Source organism: Trematomus bernacchii, unplaced genomic scaffold, assembly GCF_902827165.1.
Source record: "Trematomus bernacchii unplaced genomic scaffold, fTreBer1.1, whole genome shotgun sequence".
NCBI classification, from domain to species: Eukaryota; Metazoa; Chordata; class Actinopteri; order Perciformes; family Nototheniidae; genus Trematomus; species Trematomus bernacchii.
The window spans coordinates 78,026-88,169 of NW_022987402.1; positions in this window are offsets into that span (position 1 = coordinate 78,026).

Genomic DNA, 10,144 nt, shown 5'->3' on the forward strand with positions numbered 1-10,144 from the left:
ACATTACAACATTAACAACATTAAAATATGTGTTTGCTGCTTACTAGAGTGTACATACAGTAAGACCCTGAATTAACAAAATAAAACAAAATAACGTTTTTCAGTACCAATGGCGGCATTTGGCCGTGGAGATTATTTTACATATGTATATGACGTTACGTTTTGAACCGTAACAGTATGTGTAAGAATTGAATTCCCATGGGGTTTTTATTGGATTTACTATCCCTACCCTATAAATAGTCTAGTGTGTGTTAGTGTGTGTGATTTGGGTGAACTCACCCTTTAAAATGGTCTGATAGCTCTCTGCTGGTCGGTCTTGTCAGTCGTAATACCTTTATGTCTACATTAACATAATGTGACAGCAGTATAAATATGACGGAGAGCACAGCAGAGGATTTCCTTCTCTGCTGATCTCTACATCTTGTGCTCTGTGAAGCGTTGCAGTTGCCAGAACAACCAAGGCCTTTTCTTGTTTGAGAGACACTCACTGTGCTCACCACAGCGCTGTACAGTAGGGAGGTCTGAGAGGGGAACACAGTATTTTCACACACACACACACGCACACGCACACACACGCACACACACACGCACACACACACACACACACACACACACACACACACACACACACACACACACACACACACACACACACACACACACACATAGGGAACTGAGCTAACATCACGTACATAACATCCTAATTTACAGCAAATTACGTAACAATCACACCTATTTGAACCCAATGCATAATATTTAACTGAACCTTTTTAAGTAGTTTTATATCAATTCATTACCACCCAATGTTTAAAACTGCAACAATTACGTTACTTAATTGTTGCAGTTTTATTGCATAGGAAAACATATACATTCATAGACAGTGTTACTTATACAAAAAAATGCATGCTAACAGTGATCTTTAATTTCTTTTTAACATGACATGAATATTTCATTCTTAGATATTGCATCAATACCATAGATCAGGGGTGTCAAACTCAATTTCATCGCGGGCCACATCAGCATTATGGTTGCCCTCAAAGGGCCGGTTGTAATTTTAACACTATATAAATATACATATATAAATATCAAAATAATATTTTATACTGTATAACAATATTGCCTCTGCATTGGAGTATTATTGGTTTTGGCAATAACTACGTCTGAAAGCACATGGTTGTGCATTAATGTATTGTGCATGTAGACACAAAAATACTGTATGTGGGCTCAGACTAACATTTCACTCTCTTACTGTTACATAAATCCCATGAATTTATGAAATTTAGTTAGCCTCATCATATCTTATCAAAAAGAGATACAATGTTTGTGAAATCTATTTTTTGTGAATAATAAAGTATTTTTCTTTTGTATATCAAGCATTATTTAAGTAGGCTATATTTCATTTGAATTCAGCAATAATATTTTAATAGTCTGAAAGCCAAGACTTTGAGAACCCCCTGTCCCAGATCCTGCTGTGTTACTATCACCTGTCACTCACTATTTCAGTAAGCAGTGAGTGGGGGGGGGCGGCGGCGTGTTGAGGAGGAACAGAGTGAGAGGGGACAGGGATCGCGGAAGTTTTCCTCCTTCCTTTACAAACTTTACACAAGTATTTATAAGTATTTATCGTCTGAATATAGCAAAAAGACGTTCATACTCTGCAAGCCAAGACCTCATATATTTTAATCAACCAGAAACCGGAAATAACCGTAACGCGAGTTTTTCTAAAACATAATAAATCCATGTGTGTCTCTGAGCCGCAGCAACACCGACTGATTCTTAAAGAGCGGGTCATTCTGTCTGTTTGTTCTGGGACTGGAGTTGCTTGTCTCGGTTGCTGAAGCAGACTTTGCTCCGTGTTTGGTGTCTCTGTGCCGCTGTAAATTCTGTTCCTTCAACTCTGTGTCACTCACAGTCACACACTGGTCACTCACCGCCTCAGATACCCCTTTCACACCAACGGTGTTTCAGGGCCGGTTCGGTGCTGGTGCTTGAAAAGCACCGGGTTTTCCTGTTCACACCGCAGCGGAGCAGCGTCATAGCTCCGGAATCCGGTTCGTTTCGAGCACCAAAAAGTTGTCCGTCTAGAAGCAAGAACCGCATACGTCACGCTTACGTCGGAGGGGGGCGAGATTAACCTGAGCTAACACTTAAGGCGAGTACGGCAAATAAAAGTTGTAACAAGCAGTAGTGCTGAGCAAAGTGACTAGAACGCAACCACACACTTGTTAAAAAAAACACACTTTATAAAGTCAGGCAACACTAACCAGGCTTCGTGTGATTCTGTTTATTTGTACCTTACTTTGACCATCCGTTCTCTGTTATTGATCATTGTGGAGAGCAGGCAGACGTTTTGTGTGTTATTATAGCAGCTATCGGATGGAATCAATACATGGGCTGCACAGGTTGTCATGTCCGACTATCACAAGTAGAATCATAATGAAAAATACGTCGGTAAAAAGTGCCTGTAGAATACTGCTTAGCAAGTAGTCAGTTTAGCTTCGGTTGCTATGCTAACATCACCCATGTTATACCAGAGAAACTTTCATAACAGCGTTGTGATGCCAAACAGCGTCAATTCAGACTGACACCAAACAGCGTCAATTCAGACTGACACACATTCACTTAAGGGGAACTGGGGATATGTATCAGCTGCTTGTGTGACAGTCAGACAGTGAATACTTTAGAGCCGTGTGAGCTAACCCGGAGCTAACGGGAGAATACACTCCCGTTGAAGAGCAGCCGGCCAGCACTGCAGCGGTCGGTAAATGAAACACATTAATAAACAATGAACCACGGCACTCTGGAGAAAAGTATAAGGTTGGAGAAGTCGTTATTTAATTTAATCTGGCTTCGTATGATTAAAAGCAACGCAGTCCCCGGCCCGTTGTTGTGAGGTGAGCTCCGGCGTTGGGGAGAAACTCAGCGACGTAAACTGTGACGTCATGACGCAGCAGCGGCAGCACCAGTCGGGCTCTGAGCGGTGTGAAAAGAGCCGGCGCTAAACCGAAGAACCGGTTCTGAACCAGAAAAGCTCTAGCACGGAGCTTGAACCGGAGTTGCGTTGGTGTGAAAGGGGCAAGAGTGCCGCTGCTGATAGGAAGTCGCTTCAGTGCGCACGTCACAAAACGAAATGCATTTTGGGACATGCAGTTTATGGGCAACGTGCTTAAACGGCATGTAACCGTATAATAAACTGTTTATATTCTTTGCGAGCTCTCGCGGGCCACATAAAATGACGTGGCGGGCCACATTTGGCCCTCGGGCCTTGAGTTTGACACGTCTGCCATAGATCTATACTTGTAGAACTACTCTACCCAATGCCTTCAGCGTCATTGTTCTGACTTGTACATACCATAGCATCTCAACGTACCAGTGTCTCACAGTAAAGAAACACCTTGAGTGTGTCTCTGTGTTATATGTAAACAAATAAGTAATTTCCTATTTCCCCCAGTGTTCCAAGTAGAAAGGTGTCCTTGTTGCTAAGCAACAATGTATTCTTCCTGTTCACATGTATTATATTTATTTAAAGGGGACCTATCATGCAAAATGCACTTTTGTACGTCTTTTATACATGAATATGTGTCCCCGGTGTTCCAGGGAACTCACCAAGTGTCAGAAAACACAACCCTCTCTATTTTCCTCCATACCCAAATCTCTAAAAAAGGGGCTGCAACGGATCTGATAAAAACTGATCCAGATTTGAACACTGTCCTGACGTCAGCACAGTGGCGCTACGGCTATTTGGCCAACTCCACCAATCAGGAGGAGACAGCCACGGCCATTGCCGTTAGAAAGCGCTGGAGACGCTGTAGTACATATGCCAGGCCTGTAGGTGGTGCTGTTCTCACAGAATCAGCCCTTGCAAAAACAGAGCTAAACATTTTCAAATTGAGCGAAATGAGGCATGGCTAAAATGCATGATCTGTTTGGTATTTTGAAAAAAAAAAGTATAAATATGCCTTATATAGGTTTGGTCCTACACTATATTATTCAAATATAGCATGATAGGTCCACTTTAAGTTTAACCATGCCTTACTGTTTGGATTAAACCCTCATAAGCCATAATTGGTCACTGGAGGCTGTGATAGAGGTTTTGTTCCCTTATGAAGTTGATTCGGCTCACTCTTGATAACAGTATCTGCCCCTTTGACTTATTGGATGTTTATCACAAGCTCCTCACTAACAGTGTCTGCTGTTTGACAGAACAGATGTGTTTATCAGAGACTCTCTGCTGATATGTGCCTGCTGTCAAAAGAAAAGAGTGTGATGAGAGCCATAAGACTGAACCTAAATAGTTCAGTGGTTAAAACAAAAACATTGCTATGAAAAATGCTGAAACACTGTGTAGAGCTGACAGAACATGCAGGCGTGAGATTTGTCTGTGGGTCAGTCAGTACGATTGTGCAGGATTAACAATTGTTGGTGTTGTGTGATTTCTCATGTAAATGCATCTTCCTCTTTACAACTGAGTCTAAGAGCAATAATCCATAAGTGTGAGTATTACTCCCTTAAAGGTCCCATCATATGCTTTTCTGGTTATTACCCGTCGCCTTGTGTGTTATGTAGCTTTTTCTGCATGTAGACGGTCTGCAAAGTCACAAACCCTCAAAAAGTACACCCTGTAGCGAGTAAAACTCTAACACAGAAAAGACGTGCCTCTTCACAATGTTCAATAACAGTGAACGGATGGTCATTAAAGTAAGGTAAAAATAAACAGATTCACACTAAGCCTGGTTAGTGTTGCCTGACTTTATATAAGTGTGTGGTTGCGTTCTAGTCACTTTGCTCAGCGCTACTGCTTGTTACAACGCTGTTATGAAAGTTTACAACTTGTATTCGCTGTACTCGCCATGAACTGTTATTGCTCAGGTTAATCTCGACCCCCTCCAATGTAAGCGTGACGTATTTGGTTCTTAGATCTTGCCGGTTGTGTCTAGAGTGCGCCATCTAGTGGGATCAACTGAAATGCCGGGTATTGCAGGAAAAAGGCAAAATGAATGCGGTCTTTACTATAATTTGGACAATTTTGTACCAATATTTGGCGGGCCAGATTAAAATGCCCAACGGGCCGTACATGGCCTGCGGGCCTTAGTTTGCCCATGCCTGCTCTAGACCCTATCCCCTCAAACCTCCTTCAGACTATCACTCCTGATATTCTACCGTTTCTCACCCATTTCATCAATACTTCTCTAACTTCTGGTCACTTTCCAAACAGTCTCAAGGAGGCAAGAGTAAACCCTCTCCTAAAGAAACCCACTCTCAACCCGTCCGATGTTATAAACTACAGGCCTGTCTCTCTCCTCCTGTTCCTGTCTAAAACACTTGAACGCGCCGTCTTTAAACAACTCTCCTGTTATCTCCATCAGAACAACCTTCTCGATCCGCACCAGTCTGGTTTCAAGGCAGGTCACTTCCCAGAAACTGCTCTCCTCGCTGTCTCTGAGGAACTGCACATTGCTAAAGCAGCCTCCCTCTCCTCTGTCATCATCCTTTTGGACCTGTCTGCTGCATTCGACATGGTGAACCATCAGATCCTCCTTCGCACTCTCCAAGAACTTGGAGTTTCAGGCTCTGCACTTTCCCTCCTCACCTCATACCTCAAAGACCGTTACAGGGTAACTTGGAGAGGGTCCGAGTCCGACTCTTGTCAATTAACTACAGGGGTCCCTCAGGGCTCTGTCCTTGGTCCCCTCCTCTTCTCTCTGTTCACAAACTCGCTCGGATCGGTCATTAGCCCACATGGTTTTTCATACCACTGCTACTCTGACGACACCCAATTCATTCTGTCTTTTCCCCGCTCAGCTCAGAGACCCAGGTCGTCGCACGCATCTCTGCTTGTCTAGCAGACATCTCTCAGTGGATGTCTGCTCACCACCTCAAGCTCAACCTTGACAAGACTGAACTGCTTTTTCTTCCTGGAAAAGATTGTCCCACTCTTGACCTAGCAATCAACATCGGCACCTCTGTTGTTTCCCCGACTCAGACTGCAAGGAATCTGGGTGTGACCCTAGATAACAACCTGTCCTTCACTGCAAACATCGCTGCCACAACCCGCTGCTGCAGATACACTCTTTACAACATCAGGAGGATACGTCCCCTCCTGACCCAGAAAGCGACGCAGCTTCTGGTCCAGGCTCTCGTCATCTCACGCCTTGACTACTGCAACTCCCTCCTGGCTGGTCTACCTGCATGTGCCATCCGACCTCTGCAGCTCATCCAGAATGCAGCGGCTCGTCTGGTCTTCAACCTTCCTAAATTATCCCACACCACACCGCTCCTCCGCTCACTTCACTGGCTTCCAGTAACTGCTAGAATCCACTTCAAGACACTGGTACATGCTGTGAATGGATCTGGCCCTTCCTACATCCAAGACATGGTTAAACTGTACACCCCAGCACGTGCACTCCGCTCTGCATCAGCCAAACGGCTCGCTGCACCCGCACTGCGAGGGGGACCCAAGTTCCCATCAGCAAAAACACGTCGGTTTGCTATCCTGGCTCCAAAATGGTGGAATGAGCTGCCCATTGACATCAGGACAGCAGAAAGCTTACACATCTTCCGGTGCAGACTGAAAACTCATCTATTTCGACTCCACTTCGAGCAATAAAATTACTAACAAAGCACTTATATACTAACAAAGGACTGGCTTATCTAAAGCCAGTTGAGTAGCTCTTGAAATGTTTTAGCTCTATGAAACCTGATGTACTTATATGATTCTGTTTTCTTCAAGTTTGTATCTTCTTGGTCGAATGCACTTACTGTATTGTAAGTCGCTTTGGATAAAAGCGTCAGCTAAATGCAATGTAATGTAATGTAGAAATGGCCAAGACATGGGACCTTTAAAGTCTGTATTGTAAAGGTAAACAAAGGCACTCTGCTGATACTATTTTGTTGTTGGAATTTGTTTGTGTTATTCTCCAGGTAACTCTGTCCTGGTGAACAGCTGGGTCTCAGACAGATGGTGTCACAGAGGGCCAGTAGTGAGGGTGGATGTGAGGGAGGAAAGTTATGTTTTGGAGGACAACGCCCCCTTGTGGTCTGATTAATACACTCTAGGACTGTCTAACAACCATCTATACTTCTGATTTCTACCTGAAACAGAACATCAAGGTTTGATGTGAGGAGTAAAGACACAACACATATTTTCCTACCAGCAGTGTTGTGAGATGGACTATCAGTGTTTACAGGCTGCAGGCAGGGACCTGCGGCACAGAGAGATTGGACATTCCACCTTAAGAATGCTGGAAATGGCTCTGGCAGCAGATTACCATCAGGCTGCCAGGGGCCTGGTATGCAACACGTGACTCACGTTGGGAAACAAATGTGAAGAACAGGACAGAGGGTGAGGAGGGCTCAGTGTGTTGTAGTGGGTCAGAGATTCTCCTTTAAAGGGGCCCTTTTCTGCTTATTTTAGTATGTAGTGTCTCTACTGGGACATGTCTCCATGCTTTAATGTTCAAAAATCTCTTTATTGTTCTCATACTACCTGTGCTGCAGCACCTCTTTTCACCATCTGTCTGAAACAAGAGCCCAGTCTGCTCTGATTGGTTAGCTGGCCTGCGCGGTTGAGATTGGTCAACTGCGTAGAGGTGTCCCGCCCTTTAGGCTATCACAACTCACTAGTCAATAGAATCGCAAGTGTTACATAGTGGTGTCATTATTTTACAGAAGGAACAGAGATTGTAGCCTTTGCAGACGATTTACATGCACAACACACTACAGGAAAGGGAACACCCCAAAAAGCATGACAGGGCCTCTTTGAATGTGTGCAACAACTACACTTTATGGGTACATGATTCAGACAAGAAGTAGTCTCAGAAATATCTATGTGCTGATGCCATTGTTTGAAAAGTAATAATGTGTGCATGCAGTGACATACTCCGTCTGAATATGTTTCATATTACCTCTGTTACATGAGTACCTAACACACTTCCTTTGAAAGCTTGACGTTGAATGGGCAGCACACTAAAGGCGGCAGGTTTCCTCCCCCCGTGGCCTCGTGCTGCCAGTCTGCTTTTAACACCCCAAGCTTCATGCCAGCAGGAATGAAATACGCTCGTTTCCAAGATGAAGAGATTTTGAGATTATCACCACATATTCTGAAAGTTGCGTGATTCAAACAGGACTTTTTAAAAGTAGACTAAGAGCCAGAGCATCTGTTAGAATTACCATAAAAGGAGAAAACGTTCAAATCCTGTCATGGATCGCTGTGGATGACTGACAGAAATTGGAATGCACCACAGGTGTAATAAAAGTTGTTACCTTTAATAACAGAATTCTTGATTTTCAGACAAAAGAACAGAAATACAGAAAACAAAATTATCTTTATATTTATAAATTACAGTAACACATGAGATGCTTCACCCGTCTCACAATTATGCAGCCAGACATTAAAATCACATGACGACCAAATGTACACACCTGAGGCACAAAGGAGGGGTTGGTTTTCATGCCACATTTACACAGATATACAGGACAATAAAACACTTAAATACCAAACAATACCACCCACCATTCACCAGAGAGGAAGGGACACAGTGGACTGAAGCATCGGCAAATAAACCAGAGCAAAGACATTATATCTCTTTACAAATGCCACATTTGAAGTGGACTTGGTTATCCTTGCGGTATTAGCTTAATGGCAAGTCTCTGTTGCTGCATATTCAATTCAGGTTATTTATTAGTTCAAAACACAGTTGAGCCTGTGACTCAAACACATATTATCTGAGAAAAGTATTTTAAAACAGAGTATTGCATTTTCTCCATATTATACGTGCAATTTAACTGAAATCATGAGTGAAATGAAAAGATGGGGTGAAGTGATGCAACTCTGTCTCAAAGATTTTGGGTGAAATGAGCACACTGACAATGGATGCAGCATCTGTGACATCAACAACAGCCTTTTAAAGATAAATTAGGAAGGTATGAGTTTTCAGAGAGGAAGCGTGGTTGCTGTAAGGCAGGGAAATCTGCCAGTCATGTAAAAGATAAAATAAGAAAAGAAACCCATTTTAAATAAATGTCATCTTCTGAATGGATAGTTTTCTTCTAAACATGGCCCTCTTATGCGTACCACATGTCACCAAAGATGAAAGTACCAGGGCCAGATAAACCTGCTGGAGGGCCCTGGGCACAAATGTGTACTGGGCCCCAATTGCTAAAAATAATGACTACAAATGGCAGCTTTAATACATAAGCTTAACCTGGAGTTAAACAAAACTGAAAAGAAAAAATGTGGCGAATCCTAATTGCTTGGAAATGTAATAACAACTGGCTCGTGTTAATGTGGTCAAACAAATGACCTTTGGGATATTTGTCCCCTTTGCATCAATGAGTACAAAGCCCCCAGAAAAGTGCGAGGCTTTAAGCTAATTTTCGTATTAGCTAAACCAAGACATTTTAGCTGCGTCACGTGATGCCAGTGAGACCCTTAAATACTTTCCTAAAAGATTAACATTGGCAAAGAAATATCTGCGAGTCAGCGGATATATTTATTTTTTTATTTACTTCACGATATGAACATTTAAATATCCCTTATTTAAAAAAAATGGGTTCTTATAGTCCAGTTATTTTCATAGACACATGAGTGCAATGGGTAGAATGCTGTCTAGATCCTAATTAGGTTGATGTCACAGACATTACACTGCAGTTTACCTACAGTCTGACAGGGCTATTTCTAATCCCCTTTTTCAGCCATACTATAGAGTTCTCATTTCACAAAATCTTTTCCAGTACTACCACTTACTAGTCCGTTTCTGCTGAGCACTGCTGAACTTGAGGTAGTTACTAGCCAACTTTACATCTCAGTTGGAATGAGTCACATAAAAAGTATAAGGCTTGTGAAAATATTTTGGCTTAAAGGTCCCATGTCATGGCCATTTCTACTGATCATAATTCCATTGTTGAGGTATACTAAAATTGATTTATATTGTGCAATTTTCCAAAATCACATTGGTTTCTCATACAGCATCTCTGTAAAGTATGTGTATTCACTCTGTCCTACACGCCTTGTTGGAGCTCCTGCCCCCCCCTCCCTATGAGCCCAGTGGCCGTCTGCGAGACAGCAAGACACAGCCGAAACCCAGCCCGAACACACACACACACCCGCAGCCTGGCTGGGAGTTTGTGTGTGTGCTCACACACC